Genomic DNA, 18,211 nt, shown 5'->3' with positions numbered 1-18,211 from the left:
TAAGAGACCCTTCTTCAGACTGAGAGTCAGGGGAAAGGCAAACGAGAGATATAGATGGTGGTGTAGAGAGATATAGAACAAATGAATGAATGATTTGTAAAAATGTAAAGGCCCTGTCCCATGATGCGAGTTCACCCAAGAGCTCTACCGAGTTTAAAAAAAAATCAAACTCGTGGTAAGTACGTAGAATGTACGTAGCGGGTACGTCGGAGCTCGTGGAAGTCTCGTAGCGGCTCGTAACGCTAACGGCAGGTACTCGGGAAATGCGGAAACTCATGATGTTTTTTCAACACGGTGAAAAATTTCCAAGAGTTAAAAAATACTCGTGATGATGTACCATGAGTTTCATTTTGTTTAAACTCGGGAGAGCTCTTGGGTGAACTCGCATCGTGGGACAGGGGATTAACAATGATAAAGGGAACAAGACCATTGTTAGCTGTGGACTGGGTACGGACAATGAGACTCAACAAGACACTCTTCAGTGATGTAGTAGAGTGGAGATAGCTGGAAGAAGGAGGTGAAGGGTAGGAATGGGGAAAATGCTGGCTAGTGATAGGATCCAGTTGAAGAGCGGTTGAATGGCAGCTGTGTGGCGGGAGAAAGAAGAATGGATATGGCGATGATGAGCGTCAAGGGAAAGGTGGGGGAGAAGGGAAACCTTTTCTGCTTGGAGGAGACTGAAGAGGGGAGAGGAAGTGGATGATGTGGGGGGGGGGGATGGGAAGAAAGGTACGTGTGAGGAGGGGAATGCTGGACAGTTGTTGGGGGGGGGGCTAAATTGATGATATTCCATGATCATGTCGTTGGGGAGGAAGCCACGCATGTAGAATATCAGCTGTTGTTCCTCCAGTTTCACGTGGCCTCACATTGGCAGTGAAGGAGTTCCCAGACAGACAGTCCGGTGTGGGAATGGGATGGGGAATTAAAATGGCCTGCAAGCAGGAGATGCAGACAGCCCTGGCGGACAGGCGCAACTGTCGGAGGAAGGGTTGCCTTGTTCATGTTGGTGTCGACGGTGTGATTAAGGCCGGCGCTCACTAGCAGACAAGGTGGAAGAGTCTGACTCATTTTCTTAAGCAAAGAAATGCTTTTACCATTTGCCTTATAATTTGGAAACTCCTGAATAGCAAGCTGTTCCACTCTACAGAGTGGGTGGAACTGATAGATGAGCTTGCGGCTGCTGAGAAGAATCTCTGAGTTTGTTTTATTCTGCTTGCCTTTGTCCTGAGTAGAAATACTTGGCGTCAAGTCTCTGTGGCAACACACTTGCAACTAGAGCAATATCTGCTGTATTTGCTCCACGTAAACTTGTGGAAGAGTAATCCACAATTTGATTTCTCATGACATAACTACCAGCTCCAAGCTGGTTCTCAGAACAATCGCATTCTCCCACCCATTCCTGGGAACCTATCCATTAACTCCAGCCCAACACCCCCCATCTAACTGGCATGGGTAGTTTACAATAGCCAATTAAATCACCAACCTGAATGCTTTTTATGACGCACAGTCAGGGCCTTTTGCAGCCTGCCTATCCTCGTAGCAAGTTCAGCCATCGCCTGTGCTGATGCAGACATTAATAACATTGGAGTGATGGATGAATGGGCCTTTGTTGGCGTTAGGATACTAGCAGAACTTGGTATGCTTCTGAATTTATTCAGACTGTACGATACACTGAAAATTCACTTCGATGTGCTTCCTGAATGGTGTTTATTTCAACATTTACCCCACCTCTGATTTTTTTATCTTCCAGTCTGACTAATTATGACGAGGATAGACGCAAAATGCTGGAGTAACTCAGCGGGACGGGCAGCGTCTGTGGAGAGAGGGAATGGGTGATGTTTCGGGTCGAGACCCTTCTTCAGACTCTTGTTATGACTCTTATCCCACGTCTAATTTTTTTTTTTTTTTTTTTTTTTTTTTTTCCACACAGAGAGTGGTGAATCTCTGGAATTCTCTGCCACAGAGGGTAGTTGAGGCCAGTTCATTGGCTATATTTAAGAGGGAGTTAGATGTGGCCCTTGTGGCCAAGGGGATCAGAGGGTATGGAGAGAAGGCAGGTAAGGGATACTGAGTTGGATGATCAGCCATGATCATATTAAATGGCGGTGCAGGCTCGAAGGGCCGAATGGCCTACTCCTGCACCTAATTTCTATGTTTCTATGTTTCTAATCCCAGGCCAAGCAATTACACTCTGCGACCAAACCGCCCAGCGGGTTAAGTCCAGTGAGTGCAAACTGGGAGAAATGTAGTGAGTCAGCAATTGAAATCAATTGGAGGGATGAAATGAGTGAGCAATGTTATGATTGGATTTTGATTATCGCACAGAGGAGAATGGAGAATGGAGAGATATTGTGTTGTTGCATACTTGGAATTTTATGCCGAGTTTACAGCAATTAGGTGTTTGGACAGATACATGGATAGGAAAGGTTTAGAGGGATACGGGACAACATGGGCATGGCTAGTGTAGATGGGACATCTTTGTCGGCGTGGACAAGTTGGGCCGAAGGGCCTGTTTCCGTGCTGCATGACTCTAATAAAATAGCCTCTAATAAAACGATGACTGTCATCATTTGATGAAAGTGGAGACAAGAAAACATTTATGTTGTGAAGTTAATCGCCCAGCTGCTTTCTGAATAAGTGACAGTATGCTGATGTACAATAGGAGTTTGTTGACTTATGGAACGTAGAAGTGTGGGCTCTGAATTCTAAAAGGATGTCATGAGGCTGACCAATAACAAGGACAGCTCAGCCCCTGGGAATTATTTTGCGAAGAAATATTACTTATTTTGTCATTTGAACCAAGCAATTTAAATACTTCCCCAAGGAAGAGGATCTGACAACAGAAGGTAAGGTCAAGAACTGAGGATATAGGTTAAAGTGAGGAGCAAGAGGGAGTCCGAGAAATACATTTTCACCCAGAGACTGATTGAAATCTGGAACATGGTACACACAAGGTCATACAGTAAATGATGGGAGCTGAATTAGGCCATTCAGCCCATCAAGTCTGCCCCGCCATTCAAGCATGGCTGATCTATCTCTCTCTCCTAACCCCATTCTTCTGCCTTCTCCCCATAAGCCCTGACAAGTTGATGAATGTAGGTATTTGCAACATATAAGATGCATCTGGTAAATGACATTACTATCAACAAGTTGAGCCATAGATTCATACAGCACGGAAACAGGCCCTTCGGCCCAACTTGCCCAAGTCGACCAAGATGTCCCACCTACACAAGTCCACCTGCCCGCGTTTGGCCTTGATACCCCTAAACCTTTCCTATCCATATACTTGTGCAAATGTATTTTAAATATTGTTGATAGTACCTCCCTCATCTACCTCATCAGGTACCTCATTCCATTTGCCCATCACTGTCTGTGTGAAACGCAATGGCAGCGTAGCCACGGTGGGCTGAAGGGACTGTTTTTATGCCGTGTGACTTTATAACAAGAGGCCGCCTTTGTATGAATCCCATTTGACTCAACGGATCAATATTGCAGCCACCTACTAGTGGGGCATCTAAGGTAGATAATATGCCATAAAGTGCTGTAATTAAAGACATCTATCTCTGGCCTGCACTTCATTGAAGGACTTCTCTTAATAAGGGTTGAAAGATCATCAGATTTAATCAACGTTCAGTTTGAAATTAGGAACCCAGGAATGAATGGAGTTATGGTCCGGTGACTGATTTCCTGCATGTGCTCACCCACCGATCAGTGACTGAGGGTTTTGCCCAGAGGGGCTGGTCTTGTATGTACCAGCGTGTGGCAGATATCCACTCAAGCATTGAATTCAAAGCATCACCCATAAATATTTCAGCCTCTGGGAAAGTACTTTCGACTTGGCTTGTGTTTATTTTGCAATGAATGGAATCTCCACCAGGGGGCAGTATTTTATATTTTTCAACAAGGCTGAAGTTGGTCAAGATATTACCAAATAATGGGGAATTCCACAAGCCGTGTGTGTGTGTGTGTGTGTGCGTGTGCGTGTGCGTGTGCGTGTGCGTGTGCGTGTGCGTGTGCGTGTGCGTGTGTGTGTGTGTGGCCAACCTGCAAATGTCTACATTAGTGTTACCAGGCTTGGCTTTCGTGCGCCTGGCCTTGCTTCTGAATAAAGCAGGTTTTCATCAGAGCATGAAGTGAAGCAGGCACTTGGGAGTGATGATGAGGGTTTGGACACATTGGAGAAATTTTATGTTCAAACGACATAGAAGCACAATGAATCCACTCGACCCATAAAGACCACTCCACCATCAATCATGCCTGATCTATCTTTCCTTCTCATCTCCATTCTCCTGCCTTCCTTTGACATCCTAACTAATCAAGAACCTATCAACCTCTGCTTTAAAAAGACCCAATGACTAGGCCTCCAGAGCCTTTGCAGATTAATGTTTGATGGCTCTGGGCCTCTTCTCACTGGAGTTTAGAAGAATGAGGGTGGACCTCATTGAAACTTAACGAATAGAGAAAGGCCTGGATAGAGTGAATGCGGAGAGGATGTTTCCACTAGTGGGAGAGTCTAGGACCAGAGGGCACAGATTCAGAATAAAAGGATACGGAGATTTATCGATAATATGACTGACTATTCCGTCTTGGTAAGAGGTGTTTACAGATCATTTTCAGTGTTCAACCTCATCACTTCATGAGATAGATTAATGCTAAAATCTCACTTTTCTCCAAATGATTGAATTTGAAAGCACTGTGTCTGCATGGGTTTGTGGCTGTTTTACATTCAGCTTTTCATCACATTCAAATGCTTGGATTGGACCAAGTGAACAAGACAAAACATTCTAAATCTCATGCACCCTGGAACAGTGCCCCCCTCCCCCCACGCCAACTTCCCGTAGTGAGGTGCACCCTCTAGAACATTCACTGTGGAGAGATGCACCATCTAGAACATTCCCTGTGGAGAGATGCGCCCTCTAGAACATTCCCCGTAGAGAGGTGCATGCTCTAGAACATTCCCTGTGGAGAGATGCGCCATCTAGAACAGTCCCCCGTGGGGAGGTGCATGCTCTAGAACATTCACTGGAGAGAGGTGCACCCTCTAGAACAGTCCCCTGTAGAGAGATGCACCCTCTAGAACATTCCCTCTGGGGAGGCACACGCTCTAGAACATTCCCTGTGGAGAGATGCACCCTCTAGAAAAGTCCCTGTGGAGAAGTGCACCCTCTAGAACAGTCCCTGTGGAGAGGTGCACCCTCTAGAACATTCCCTGTGGGGAGGTGCACCCTTTAGAACAGTCCCTGTGGGGAGATGCACCCTCTAGAAAAGTCCCTGTGGAGAAGTGCACCCTCTAGAACATTCCCTGTGGAGAGGTGCGCCCTCTAGAACAGTCCCCTGTGGAGAGGTGCACCCTCTGCAACTTAGAGACGGCACTGCTTGGAATCAACTGGCCAATGTGTCTGTCGTGTGTTGAATGTATTTTGTGCCTGAACTGAGTTGGCACAAAGATAATTTCAAACAGTGAGCTGGCTCCACTGCCAGCGTGTGAGACTGTCAGCTGCAGTGGGTGTCATGTTTGCTGAGTGTCTGATCGGGTAGCACTGAAGCACTGATCCCCGCATTGTGCCCCATGGTCTTTGGCAGTGCGGAGCTGGGCACCACTTTGAGCGGGAACGAGTTGACCCCATTGTCCCACGGACAGCTGCAGATGTGAATTCATCAAGGACCCCTTTAGTCTACAGCAAAGAGCAGCATTCAGGCGGTGGCTGCTTTGACTGCTGCTTTGTGAGAAAGCATTTCCAGTTAATGTGCGGCCTGCCGACACTCCCACTGACTTCCCGCTGATGTGTCCGCTCACCGACACTCACTTCTAGATAACTTGTAAATGGTCCTAGAGTCTCTCGGTATTGGCAGGAAAAAATAGAGGCAGATTACAACTGGAGGCGAATATCTTCCCTCTCCCGGCCCAATGAATCCGTGAGGAGTCTCAAGATTATTTTTAAACATGTCTTTCTCTGTTCCCGTGCACCGTCTCTGCGAGAGACACGGCCTGGTGCTGGGATGGGAATACGCCAAGGTGAAGCAGCAGGGTCGGAGCATGACACACACACAGGCTCACCATTCTCACACAGTGCAGCAACACAGTGGCTGGCCCTCACTCTTCATGGCATCTCGGGTCGAGACCCTTCTGATATGGTTCGATTGTAATCACTTCCTCGATCTGGAGGTTCTGGTCAGGATAAGAAGGCGGCTATTTAAGACTGAGATGCAGAACATAATTTTTTACTTGAATAATGAATCTTTAGAATTGTAAGCACCAGAGGGCTGCAGATGTTCTATTGCTGTACACTTCTAAGACTCAGATGGGGTGGGTTTCAGACATGACGTGCTTGGAGGGGGAAAGTGGCACTACAGTAAATTCCATGATTGTCATCGATGGAAGAGGAGGCTTGTGGATCTTTTGTGTGGAAGGAACTGCAGATGCTGGTTTACAGCAAAGATAGACACAAAAAGCTGGAATAACTCAGCGGGACAGGCAGCATCTCGAGAAAAGGAATAGGTGACTCTTTGGGTCGAGACCCTTCTTCAGATCCGAATCTTATGGGACGTCTGAAGGTCTTCAGGTCTGAAACCTGAAACGTCACCTATTCCTTATCTCCAGAGATGCTCTCTGTCCCGCTGAGTTTCTCCAGCTTTTGGTGTCTATCTTCGGTTTAAACCGGCATCCTACCTACATATTCATTCTTCATGTCTCATTTCTCACTGCCTCCCGTTGTCCTTCTCTCTGGCCTTTTCCTCCTCGACAACTCTATTTCTCATTTCCTTCATTCTGAACTCTTGTTTCTTCCTTCTCTCTCCGTCTTTACTCATGCATCAGTTTTTCCTCAGACCCACCTGTCCTTCTCAGCAACAGTCCCTCTGGGTTGCCTCTCCCTGGATTTTGTACCTTTTGCCCCTTTTTATCCTTTATGCTCTGGACTTCCAGAAAGCATTTGAAAAGGCCCCACATAGGAGATTAGTGGGCAAAATTAGGACACATGGTATTGGGGGTGGAGTGCTGACATGGATAGAGAAGTGGTTGGCAGACAGGAAACAAAGAGTAGGGATTAACGGGTCCCTTTCAGAATGGCAGGCAGTGACTAGTGGGGTGCCGCAAGGCTCGGTGCTGGGACATTTTTCTTTTTGTAGGCATGATTATTCTTTCATCTCTTCATCACCGGTGTCCCCTCTTCGCTCCATCTAATTTACTATTCGTCTATTCCAGTCTTGGTTTCACATCTCTCTGTTTATATGGCTCTATGTCTCCCGTTCCTTTCAATGTGTCAAGTACGATGACTCTCAGTGAAGACATGGAATTAGTTCTTGCGATGGTTTCCCAGGGTGAAATCATAAAGGGGCAGGGCACGAGAATGTGTCTAGGGGAACATTCCTGTGGACTCGTGGTATCTAGTGTTGTCTGCTGGTTCCCCTCTCGCCCATCCTGTAACTCCCCAACCCTCCCATGCCCACCCCCCCACTCACCCCCCCCCCTCCGTCCCTGAGCCCCCTCTCTCCCCCTGCCATAATCATCCCCTCTCTCACTCCACCTGTACCCATTGCCCTCTCACACATATCCTGCACCCACCCCGTCTCACGCTCCACCCATCCGCCTCTGTTGCCATTCGCTGTGCCTGCCCTTTCACCACCTATACCTGCCCCCTCTCTCGCCCTCCCCTCCCCTGCACCCTTCTCCCTCACGCTCCCCCTCTGTAGCCATTGCTAGCCTGCCCCTACTAATCATTCTCTCTGCATCTCATTCGTGCCAGTTGTCAGTGGTTAGAGTTTGCAGTGAGGGAAGGGAAGGATTGTTGTTTTCCCATTGCTGTTATTTACCAGCAAGATTTTGGTTTGTCATAAAGATGGAACTTGGTTAAGCCGCATGCTGAAGGACAACGATGTAATACTCATTGTATCGACTTGGGCTCCATGTGACTCTGCTGCCCTGGACCATTCACTTCCCTCTAAAGTTGCTGAACATGTCATTTGGTTGCTTCAGAAATCCCGTAAAGAATGACTGGCGGACCGCAGCAATTCTAGAATGATGCCATTGTTTTCCCCGCGGTGACCAGTGATGTCAAAGAATCGCCGGTCTTGCAAATCGATGAGAAAACCTGAAATCAAAAGGGAAAGTGCCGACAATACTCAGCGCGGTACACAGCATCCCTGAAGAGTTTGAACTGGTCATTGAACTTCAGAGATCAATGACTTCACCTTAAAACTGTACAAAGCTGGAAATGTAACTAATTTTAAGGAAGCAGAGAGACTGGGAAATGTGGAGCGGGGCATTAGTATTATCTCCCTGAAAGCTGGAATAATGTCAAGAGGATAAATGGCCACTGTGAAAGAACAACACGTGAACTCTGTAATTGGGTGGAGCAGGTGTGAGTATCAAAAAATAATAGAACACGTGTCATATAGTCAGTGACCATTTGGCCCATTCAGTCTGCACCAGTCATGATGGGCAATAAAGCTGATTCTGGCTTCTCAAATGAACACCATAATCCTACAGGTCAAAGTGCTTTTGAAGTATGATCAATACCCTGTTTCATGATCAATACCCTGTTTCATGATCAATGGCCTGTTTCATGATCAATACCCTGTTTCATGATCAATGGCCTGTTTTTAACCTGTATCATGTATGAAGTATGACCCATGTCTAGTATGACGTATGATCAGTGCCCTGTATGATGCATGACACATGTCCTGTATGAATTATGACCCTTGTGTGTGTGTGTGTGTGTGTGTGTGTGTGTGTGTGTGTGTGTGTGTGTGTGTGTGTGTGTGTGTGTGTGTGTGTGTGTGTGTGTATGTATATGGATATGTATATCTATCTATATAACGGAAAGTCTCATCTTGACCACTTCCTGTCTGCGCTGTATATTGATTTTAGAAAAAACGCTACCATATATCGCTATAATTTTTGGCCAACTTACTCACAGTCCTCCTTCGCTGAGGCAGCCCTGAGGATTTTTCCGATCGATGAATAATGTAAAAGTAATGAGTATTAAATAAATCTTGAGATCAGCTGATTGGTCCTCTCGCCTGTCAATCACCACGATTAAGGTAGGGGGAGGGGCAGGACTATAGAACCCCGGATGCCTGGACGTGAGTCAGTTACCCTGGAAGATCGCGAGGGATAGTCCACAACTGTGATTCTAAGCTGTGAATCAACTGAACTGTGAGCCTGCAATATACTTGCAATAAATGATTTGTTAGCCCTTAATGATAATGCAATGAGTTGTTTGGAAATTTGGTGGCCTGCACTCTGCTTGAAATGGAATTTCAAGGAATAGCCGTGAGTGAACTGCCAGCCCACCAGCCCTGAGTGACTGAGCTGCCAGCCCACCAGCCCTGAGTGACTGAGCTGCCAGTCCAAGAATCCATCCGACCCACAATGTCCATACTAGCCCTCTGGAAAGCAGGCCTTTTGGCCCACAACACCCATATTAGTGCTCCAGAAAGCCCCCCCACTGGCCACCAATATTGGAATTGGTGGAGAGGTGAAATATTGCGTTGAGGGACCAGCCCTCCCAACGGGTCCCACTTAGGCGAGTATTATTATAAAACTCTGATCTTGGATGTTTATTTGTTTGCTTGTGAATCACATCTTCTAGAAAACCCGACGCGCTAATGGTGAAATTTTTACATATTCTGGTAGAGATTTACCTCATGATGTCGAAAATTGCCTCATGTGAAAATTGGATTCTTTATTTCCCGATTTTTTACGGAAATTGTTCACCAATCTGCGATCTTTTTTGAAGTTAACGAGCTGAAGCAAGCTGGATGACGTCACGAGTGCCTCTGTGCTCATCGCGGCCAGCTGCGCAGAGTTTTCAATGCGCAGAAACTGTGAGTTACATAAACCCCCCCCCCCCCCGCATAACTCGGAATCGGCCGGGCGTCTACGAGCCAGCACCACCATGCAATGTGTTCATGGCTGATCATCCACAATCAGGACCCCGTTCCTGCCTTCTCCCCATATCCCTTGATTCCGCTTGTCCTAAGAGCTCTCTCTAACTCTGTACTGAATGCATCCACTGCCTTCTGAGGCAGAGAATTCCACAAATTCACAACTCTCTGGGTGAAAAGGTTTTTCATCATCTCGATTCTGAATGGCCTACCCCTTATTCTTAAACTGTGGCCCCTGTTCTGGACTCTTCTAATATCGGAACCATTTTTCCTGCATCTATCATGTCCAATCCCTTAATAATATTATGATTCTATAAGATCCCCTCTCATCCTAAATTCCAGTGAATACAAGCCTATTCACTGGCACTCTTTCCTGGCCAACCTGCGCAAGATTTTCTCTCAGTTGTTCTTGCATCCAACTCCCATCGACACTACACACGGTCCAGTTATGCATTCATTATTTATTGCATGGCTGTCCAGGACTTTCACCCTTGCCAGAACTTGTTTGACTTGCTGAGTTAAGTCTCTCATCTTGATTTTCCAGATCAAGGGCATTGACAGTGGACATTCCAGCACTGTAGACTGTGCCTACATCATTAATTATACCTCTCCTCATATGGGCCTTAGCTTTAAGCTCCCTCTTTTTGTTCTTCCCCACTTCTTGCTCAAGCAATGTTTGTATCATTGGAATATATATATATATCTCGGATTGGAATTGGACACCAGTCATTCAGGTAACTGTCTACCTGTGATATCCAACACAGTGGGTACCAGTTTGTGATGTATGTTGTCGTATAGGACTTTACCTGCTCCTTTCAAGATCAACCTATGTTGTGGTCCATCTTTTGTATTGGGACATATTTTGAGGTTAGCAGGGGTGATTGAAGAGGCAGGTGGGATGGCTGAAGGTTCAGCTGGGGTTGAGAGGGGAAACATAAAACAGCCATCCACTTGCCTATTGGGTGTCCCAGTCTTCATGGTAGCTCTGCATACCCCATACCATTTTCTGTACCATGGGCAGGCCCATTATGCCAGGGCCAGAAGTACCCGATAAAGGAAACAACAGCTATATTGGTGTTTCCCTGTCCACAATGTGATCCTACAATTGTGATTCCAACCTTCTCTCCACCATCGCTGACCTAACTTTCGATTTTTCACACGTTGGATTGTGTCTTCATTAGTGCATTTGCCACATAGTGTATCTGCACCAGAGTAGGCCAGAATGGTTCTGCCTCCGAGACGCAACACCTGGGTTAAATTATATATCAGTCCGACATCAAGCTGTTCCGCCCCTGACCAGCATCCCATGTGTTATCACCACAACATCATTTATCTGTAAAGCAAGAGCACTTTCTGCTTGTATTTACAGTTCTTGGAATGGGCTAATGAGACAATATTCTAATACTTCTTGCACATTGCCTTCTGTGGGCAGCTTGTGTGATGGGGATGTGTGGCCATTCTCCCTAGTTTGTTCCACTTGGGGTACGTGTGGCCGTGGTGAATGGACGGCAGATGCGGACAATGTCTCACAGGCAGCACCCAGCAGGATGTGGTACTGGTGATTACTCTATAGGATTAACATCAATGAATGATTTTAATTGATTCACACGATACCATCCCTCTTTCACTTGATTCCCTTGATTCACATAATACCGTCCCTGCAATACAACCTTGCACACTGAGGGGCTTGCTTTATCCACTACAGAATGGAGTCCAGAATATTTGAGGTACCTGGCTGATAAATCCTCATAACATTCTGTCTTGCGTTGTATTCGACAGGCTTCACCTTGCCATTGAGATATACTTCATTACACTTCTTTCTCCGTCCCATATTGACTGCTGCTGTTATTTGTGCAGCCTGGATGTTGTCTCACAGCTGCTCCTCAGCCTTTTCATGACCAATGACCATAAAGTCTGCTTCTGTGTGCCAGGAACTCCTCAATTCCTCAAAAGAATTATTCAATTATTAAAAAATGATCCCAGCAAAGATGGCCGATGGGACCAATGTGGCTAATCTGTACAAAAGCATGGAGGCCACGAGTCGGTTAAAAACCTGCAGGAAAGTTTACATAAAAATTTACAACAAAAAATGGAAATCAACCAGTTGTTTTAGTTGCTATATTGGTTTGAACTTGCAACAAGTGAGTAATCCTCAGACTTGGATGGAGGTTATATCTTGCTACACATTACATAGGCAGAAAAACTGACATTCTCCACTCTGCCAAATAAGTTTAGAAGGAAAAAAATTGATAAATAAAAACAAACATTGACAGTCTTACACCCTGTAGGAAAGCACTCTGACGGGGGGACCCGCCCAGTGCCCCAGCCGCGTGGCGACTTTCATCTCCAGCTCCTGACAGTTCGCCAGCCGGGTGTCCGCACCGGGACTCAGGTAGACTCCCAGTCAACTCCTCTCATGGGTTGTCTGTCATCACAATACATTGTCAGTGTCAGTTGTCAGTGGTTAGAGTTTGCATTGAGGGAAGGAGAAGGATTGTTGTTTTCCCATTACTGTTATTTACCAGCACGATTTTGGTTTGACATAAAGATGGAACTTGGCAAGCAGCATGCTGAAGGATGACAATGTAATACTCATTGTATCGACTTGGGCTCCATGTGACTCTGCTGCCCTGGACCATTCACTTCCCTCCAAAGTTGCTGAACATGTCATTTGGTTGCTTCAGAAATCCCGTAAAGAATGATTGGCGGACCGCAGCAATTCTAGAATGTTGCCATTGTTTTCCCCGCGGTGACCAGTGATGTCAAGGAATCGCCGGTCTTGCAAATCGATGAGAAAACCTGAAATCAAAACGGAAAGTGCTGACAATACTCAGCGCGATACACAGCATCCCTGAAGAGTTTGAACTGGTTAACTTCAGAGATCAATGACTTTACCTTAAAACTGTACAAAGCTGGAAATGTAACTAATTTTAAGGAAGCAGAGAGACTGGGACAGGGAGCAAGGATTTAGATTTATAGACCACTGGGATCTCTTCTGGGGTAGGGGTGACCTGTACAAAAGGGACAGGTTACACCATAACTGGAGGGGGACCGACATTCTGGCAGGCAGGTTTGCTCGGGCTACACGTGTGGGTTTAAACTAAATAGTGGGAAGGAGGGATTGACAAATTGGGAATATAAAGATGGAGTTGAAGGGGAAGTGAGTACAGGAAAAATTACAACAGATTCCCGAATTAATGGGAAGGAATGTTCGAGAAGGGATAAAAGAGTAAGGTCAGGGCCAATTGCGAGCGGTGCGAGGGGGGGACGTGAATACGGAGGGCATAGTGCTGTATATGAATGCGCGAAGTATAAGAAATTACAGTGGACGAGCTTGAGGCTCAGTTAGAAATTGGCAAGTATGATGTTGTGGGAATTACAGAGACATGGCTGCAAGAGGGCCAGGGCTGGGAACTGAATATTCAAGGGTATACCTCGTATCGAAAAGCCAGACAGGTGTGCAGAGGGGGTAGGGTAGCTCTGTTGGTGAGGAATGAGATTCAGTCCCTTGCAAGGGGTGACATTGAAACAGGAGATGTGGAGTCAGTATGGATAGGACTAAGGAATTGTTAGGGTAAAAAGACCCTAATGGGACTTACCTACAGGCCCCCAAACAGTAGCCTGGACATAGGGTGCAAGTTGAATCAGGAGTTAAAATTGGCTCGGAGGGCTGAATGGCCTACTCCTGCACCTTTTGTCTATTGTCTAAGGGCAACTTGGTCCTTATGAACATCAGCATGTGCCAATACATCATCGGTTGGAACAGCACCTCATGTTTCTTACACCCCAGCGGTTTGAATATTGACTTCTCTAACTTCAAGTAAAGCTTGCTTTCCCTCTCTCTCCATCCCTCCCACTTTCCAGTTCTCCGACCAGTCTGACTGTCTCCATCTCCATTTTATCTCCGTTTACTTTGTGGTTACCTTCTCCCAGCCAACAATGATCTATGTATCTCCATCTCCCCTGTCATCAGTCTGAAGAAGGGTCTCGACCCAAAACGTCACCCATTCCTTCTCTCCAGAGATGCTGCCTGTCCCGCTGAGTTACTCCAGCATTTTGTGTCTATCTTCGGTTTAAACCAGCATCTGCAGTTCCTTCCTGCACACATCATTGGTTAAATCAGTCTCGGCCTCCCTGCTTTTTCCGTTGGTAGATGAGTTCCCACATATCAATGCTGCCTGTGTCTGCCATGGATTTCAATGCTCCTCATTCAACTCACCTCAAAGACTTTGAAACTTCCTTGCATCCTCCCCTCAATGCTCACTTGCATCTTGCCTGCAGGTTTAGAAACATTACTTAAATCTAATAGCTCCAGGTGCTGGAAATCTGAAATAAAAACAGGAAAAAAAATGCTGGAATGTGTCAGCAGGTCAAATAACTAGTACCTCTTGGATGGCACAGTCATGGTGGGCCGAAGGGCCTATTTCTGTGCCCTATGACTGTGGAGTTAAAAATTCTTCATTGGAAATATTACATTTGATACCCTCATCCAAGGGCGTCATGGTGGCGCAGCGGTAGAGTTTCTGCCTTACAGCGACAGAGACCCGGGTTCAATCCTGACTACGGGTGCTGTCTATATGGAGTTTTTACGTTCTCCCCATGTGTGTGTTGTCTGTACGGCCACGTTTCCTCCCACACTTCAAAGCCATACATGTTTGTAGGTTGATGGGCGTGTGTCTGTGCTGTATCTCTAAACTAAAGAACAATACAGTATGAATGTAATCTAGAATTGTTAACTTGATCTGAATCCAGCAGGGTCCTTTTTAGCAAAGGATTGCAGTACACTTTCCCGAGCTACCATTGGGCTACCAACTGCTGGCAAGCATGTGATTCATTGAAGCTGTTGCAGAGATGAATGAGTTTGCTTATGGTTCAATTATAATCACTTCCTAGACCTGGAGGTTCTGGTTAGGATAAGAAGGCGGCTATTTAAGACTAGAGTTGCAGAAAATCAAATTTTCCTTGAATAATGAATCTTTAGAATTGAAAACACCTGAGGGCTGCAGATGTTCTATTGCTGTACACGTCTAAGACTCAGATGGGGGTGGGTTTCAGACATGACGTGCTTGGAGAGGGAAAGTGGCACTCCAGTAAATTCCATGATTGTTACGATGGAAGAGGAGGCTTGTGGATCGTTTGTGTGGATGGAACTGCAGATGCTGGTTTAAACCCAAGATAGACACAAAAAACTGGAGTAACTCAGTAGGACAGGCAGCATCTCTGGAAAGAATGTATAGGTGACCTTTCAGGTCGAGACCCTTCTTCAGACCCAAATATTATGGGAATTCAGAAGGAATATGTGGCGTTTCATATCTGTGGGTTAGGGGCTAGTGGAGTCAAGGGATATGGGGAGAAGGCAGGCATGGGTTATTGATAGGGGACGATCAGCCATGATCTTAATGAATTTCGGTGCTGGCTCGACGGGCCGAATGGCCTCCTCCTGCACCTATTTTCTATGTTTCTATATCTGAAGAAGGGCCTTGACCTGCACTAGAGAGCAGTGCTGAACTACTATCCACCTCTTTGGTGACCCTTGGACTATCCTTCATTGGATTTTGCTGGCTTTACCTTGCACTAAACGTTACTCCCTTATCATGCATCTATACTCTGTAACTGGATCGATTGTAATCATGTATTGTCTTACTGCTGACTGGACAGCATGCAAAAAAAGCTTTTCACTGTACCTCGGTACACGTGACAACAAACTAAACTAAACTGAACTGAACTGAAACACCACGCATTCATTCCCTTTCTCCAGAGATGCTGTCTGACCCACTGAGTTACTCCAGCTTTTTGTGTCTATCTTGTAGACCTTATGTCTTGCTGCTTCTGGATTCCTTATTAAACCGATTACTCCTTGTCTTTAGCTCGCTCCCTTGGCTGACTGAATGTGGACACGAGTTTTTGTGAAGGTCGAAATGGCACTGACTCATTCTGTGGGATGATGATACGTAGCTTTTTTTTAAAGTCATCAGCAGATTTTAGATTTTGGAAAATAGGAAATAAAACCTCAAAATAGATGACTGGAAATGCCTGAAGCTTCTTCCTTCACCTATTAACGTGGGGGAGTTTCCCACCCTAGATTTATATTGCTATGTCATAGTTATTTTTTAAAAATCATTGTTTAATCCTAAAGATAGCTTTTTTGGGAAACAATTTCCGTCAAGTTAATCAGAAATTCATGATTATAAAGCAGATCTGACGTGTGGCAGCGTTCTCACATCGGGGTCAGGAGGCTGTGTGTGCATTTAGACCAAGCAACAAAGGCTTGAGCGTGAAATGTGGGCTCACACTTCCCAGACAATGATGAGCGATTACCACACTGTTAAAGGAGCATTTCTAATGGAGTAACTCAGCGGAACAGGCAGCATCCATGGATAGAAGGAATGGGTGACATATCGGGTCAAGACCCTTCAATCCCGTAACATCGCCCATTCCTTCTCTCCAAAGATGCTGCCTGTCCCACTGAGTTACTCCAGCTTTTTGGGACTATCTTCAGCGTGAACCAATATTTGCAGTTCGGTCCTACACATTTCTGATGTAGTGCTCCTAGCTTGGTTGAAGATGCCAAGGGAGTGTGCCACTGCGAGCACCACTATAATGAGGCAACTGAATCATCCCTCCATAGAACCATAGAAACATAGAAAGTAGGTGCAGGAGTAGGCCATTCGGCCCTTCGATCCTGCACCGCAATTTAATATGATCATGGCTGATCATCCAACTCAGTATCCTGTACCTGCCTTCTCTCCATACCCCCTGATCCCTTTATCCACAAGGGCCACATCTAACTCCCTCTTAAATATAGCCAATGAACTGGCCTCAACTACCTACTGTGGCAGAGAATTCCACAGATTCACCACTCTCTGTGTGAAAAATGTTTTTCTCATCTCGGTCCTAAAAGACTTCCCTCTTATCCTTAAACTGTGACCCCTTGTTCTGGACGTCCCCAACATCGGGAACAAACTTCCTGCATCTAGCCTGTCGAACCCCTTAAGAATTTTATAAGTTTCTATAAGATCCCCCCTCAATCCCCCCTAAATTCTAGCGAGTACAAGCCAAGTCTATCCAGCTCTAACCAGAGAGCTGTGCTGAACTACTAACTACCTCTTTGGTGACCCTCAGACTATCCTTGATCAGACTTTGCTGGCTTTACCTTGCACTAAACGTTATCATGTATCTATACACTGTAAATGGCTCGATTGTAATCGTGTATTGTCTTTCTGCTGACTGGATAGCATGCAACAAAAAAGCTTTTCACTGTACCTCGGTACACGTGACAATAAACTAAACTGAACTGCTCAAAAAGCCAATAGCAAAATAATGTGTAGGAAGGAACTGCAGATGTTGGTTACAAGGAAGATAGACACACAAAAAATGGAGTAACTCAGCGGGACTGGCAGCATCTCTGGAGAGAAGGAATGGGTTTAAGAAGGAACTGCAGATGCTGGAAAATCGAAGGTAGACGAAAGTGCTGGAGAAACTCAGCGGGTGCAGCACTGCATCCGCTGAGTTACTCCAGCACTTTTGTCTACCTTAGAAGGAATGGGTGACGTTTCCTACCTCTAATCCTAAAAGGCCGTTGCTTTTTGGGAGTCTGAAACAGGGGGGCATTGCACTGGCAGTGAGCGGCACAGTCAGAGGAGCTACAATTACATTGCACCACGCAGCAAAGGTGTTGAGCTGAGCCTCTCGTCTTTAGTCTTAGAAGGACATAAAACTTTACAAGATGGGTAAGGATGCTTGCTGAATTTGTTCGGCCTCAACACGAGATCACAAAGTTCGGATCATGTGGCATTAAGGCATGGATTGAACTGGAAGTGAACTTATTCCAAAACCACCAGGAACGATGAATAAATGGAAGATTGTTTTTGAATCGAGTGTGCTATGAATCTCAGCAAACAGTGTCTGCTTTCTTCATTATGCAGTTTCACCAGGTCAGCGTTGACATCAGTCGGTCTACATAGTAAATACAGTTCAGGATAAAAATAGATTCTTAAAAAGCCTAAAAGAATCCTGTGATGTACCATAATAACTCTGTCCTGGCAGCCATGTCATGGTCGTTCCTTGGGTCCTGCCGCCTTCAAAACACTCAGCATGTGGCTTGATAGGCAGAACATGCCAGCTGTGGTTTCCACTGACTCCACCTTCTCAAGCACTTCACCCAAACGAGCCAAGTGGCCACAGGATTTGTGTGAAGGAGTACAGCCGTCTACCCCGGCACACGATGAGTTAACTGCGAGCTTGGGCTTCCTTTATTGTGCGGCAGAGCGTTGCCTGTTCTTGTTGAGGCATTTTCAAGAAGTGGGAAGGTCCTGAGCAATAT

General features: G+C 45.9%; 1 protein-coding gene and 1 long non-coding RNA gene across 3 annotated transcripts in view; one reads left to right on the top strand and one right to left on the bottom strand.

Moving 5' to 3' along the window:
* Positions 1–18,211, top strand: part of tfeb (transcription factor EB) — a 119,241-nt gene that overhangs the window by 30,227 nt on the left and 70,803 nt on the right. The window lies entirely within an intron of this gene.
* On the bottom strand, positions 9,442–18,182 carry LOC129708567 (uncharacterized). Its single transcript, XR_008725369.1, has 3 exons — positions 17,913–18,182; positions 14,108–14,214; positions 9,442–12,687 (listed from the first exon to the last, which is right to left on the bottom strand). It is a non-coding gene; the product is annotated as an uncharacterized LOC129708567 (long non-coding RNA).

The sequence above is a fragment of the Leucoraja erinacea genome, chromosome 24 (assembly GCF_028641065.1).
Source record: "Leucoraja erinacea ecotype New England chromosome 24, Leri_hhj_1, whole genome shotgun sequence".
Classification (NCBI taxonomy): domain Eukaryota; kingdom Metazoa; phylum Chordata; class Chondrichthyes; order Rajiformes; family Rajidae; genus Leucoraja; species Leucoraja erinaceus.
Note: the sequence above shows the minus strand (reverse complement) of the source record. Positions and strands in the feature narration are given on the sequence as shown.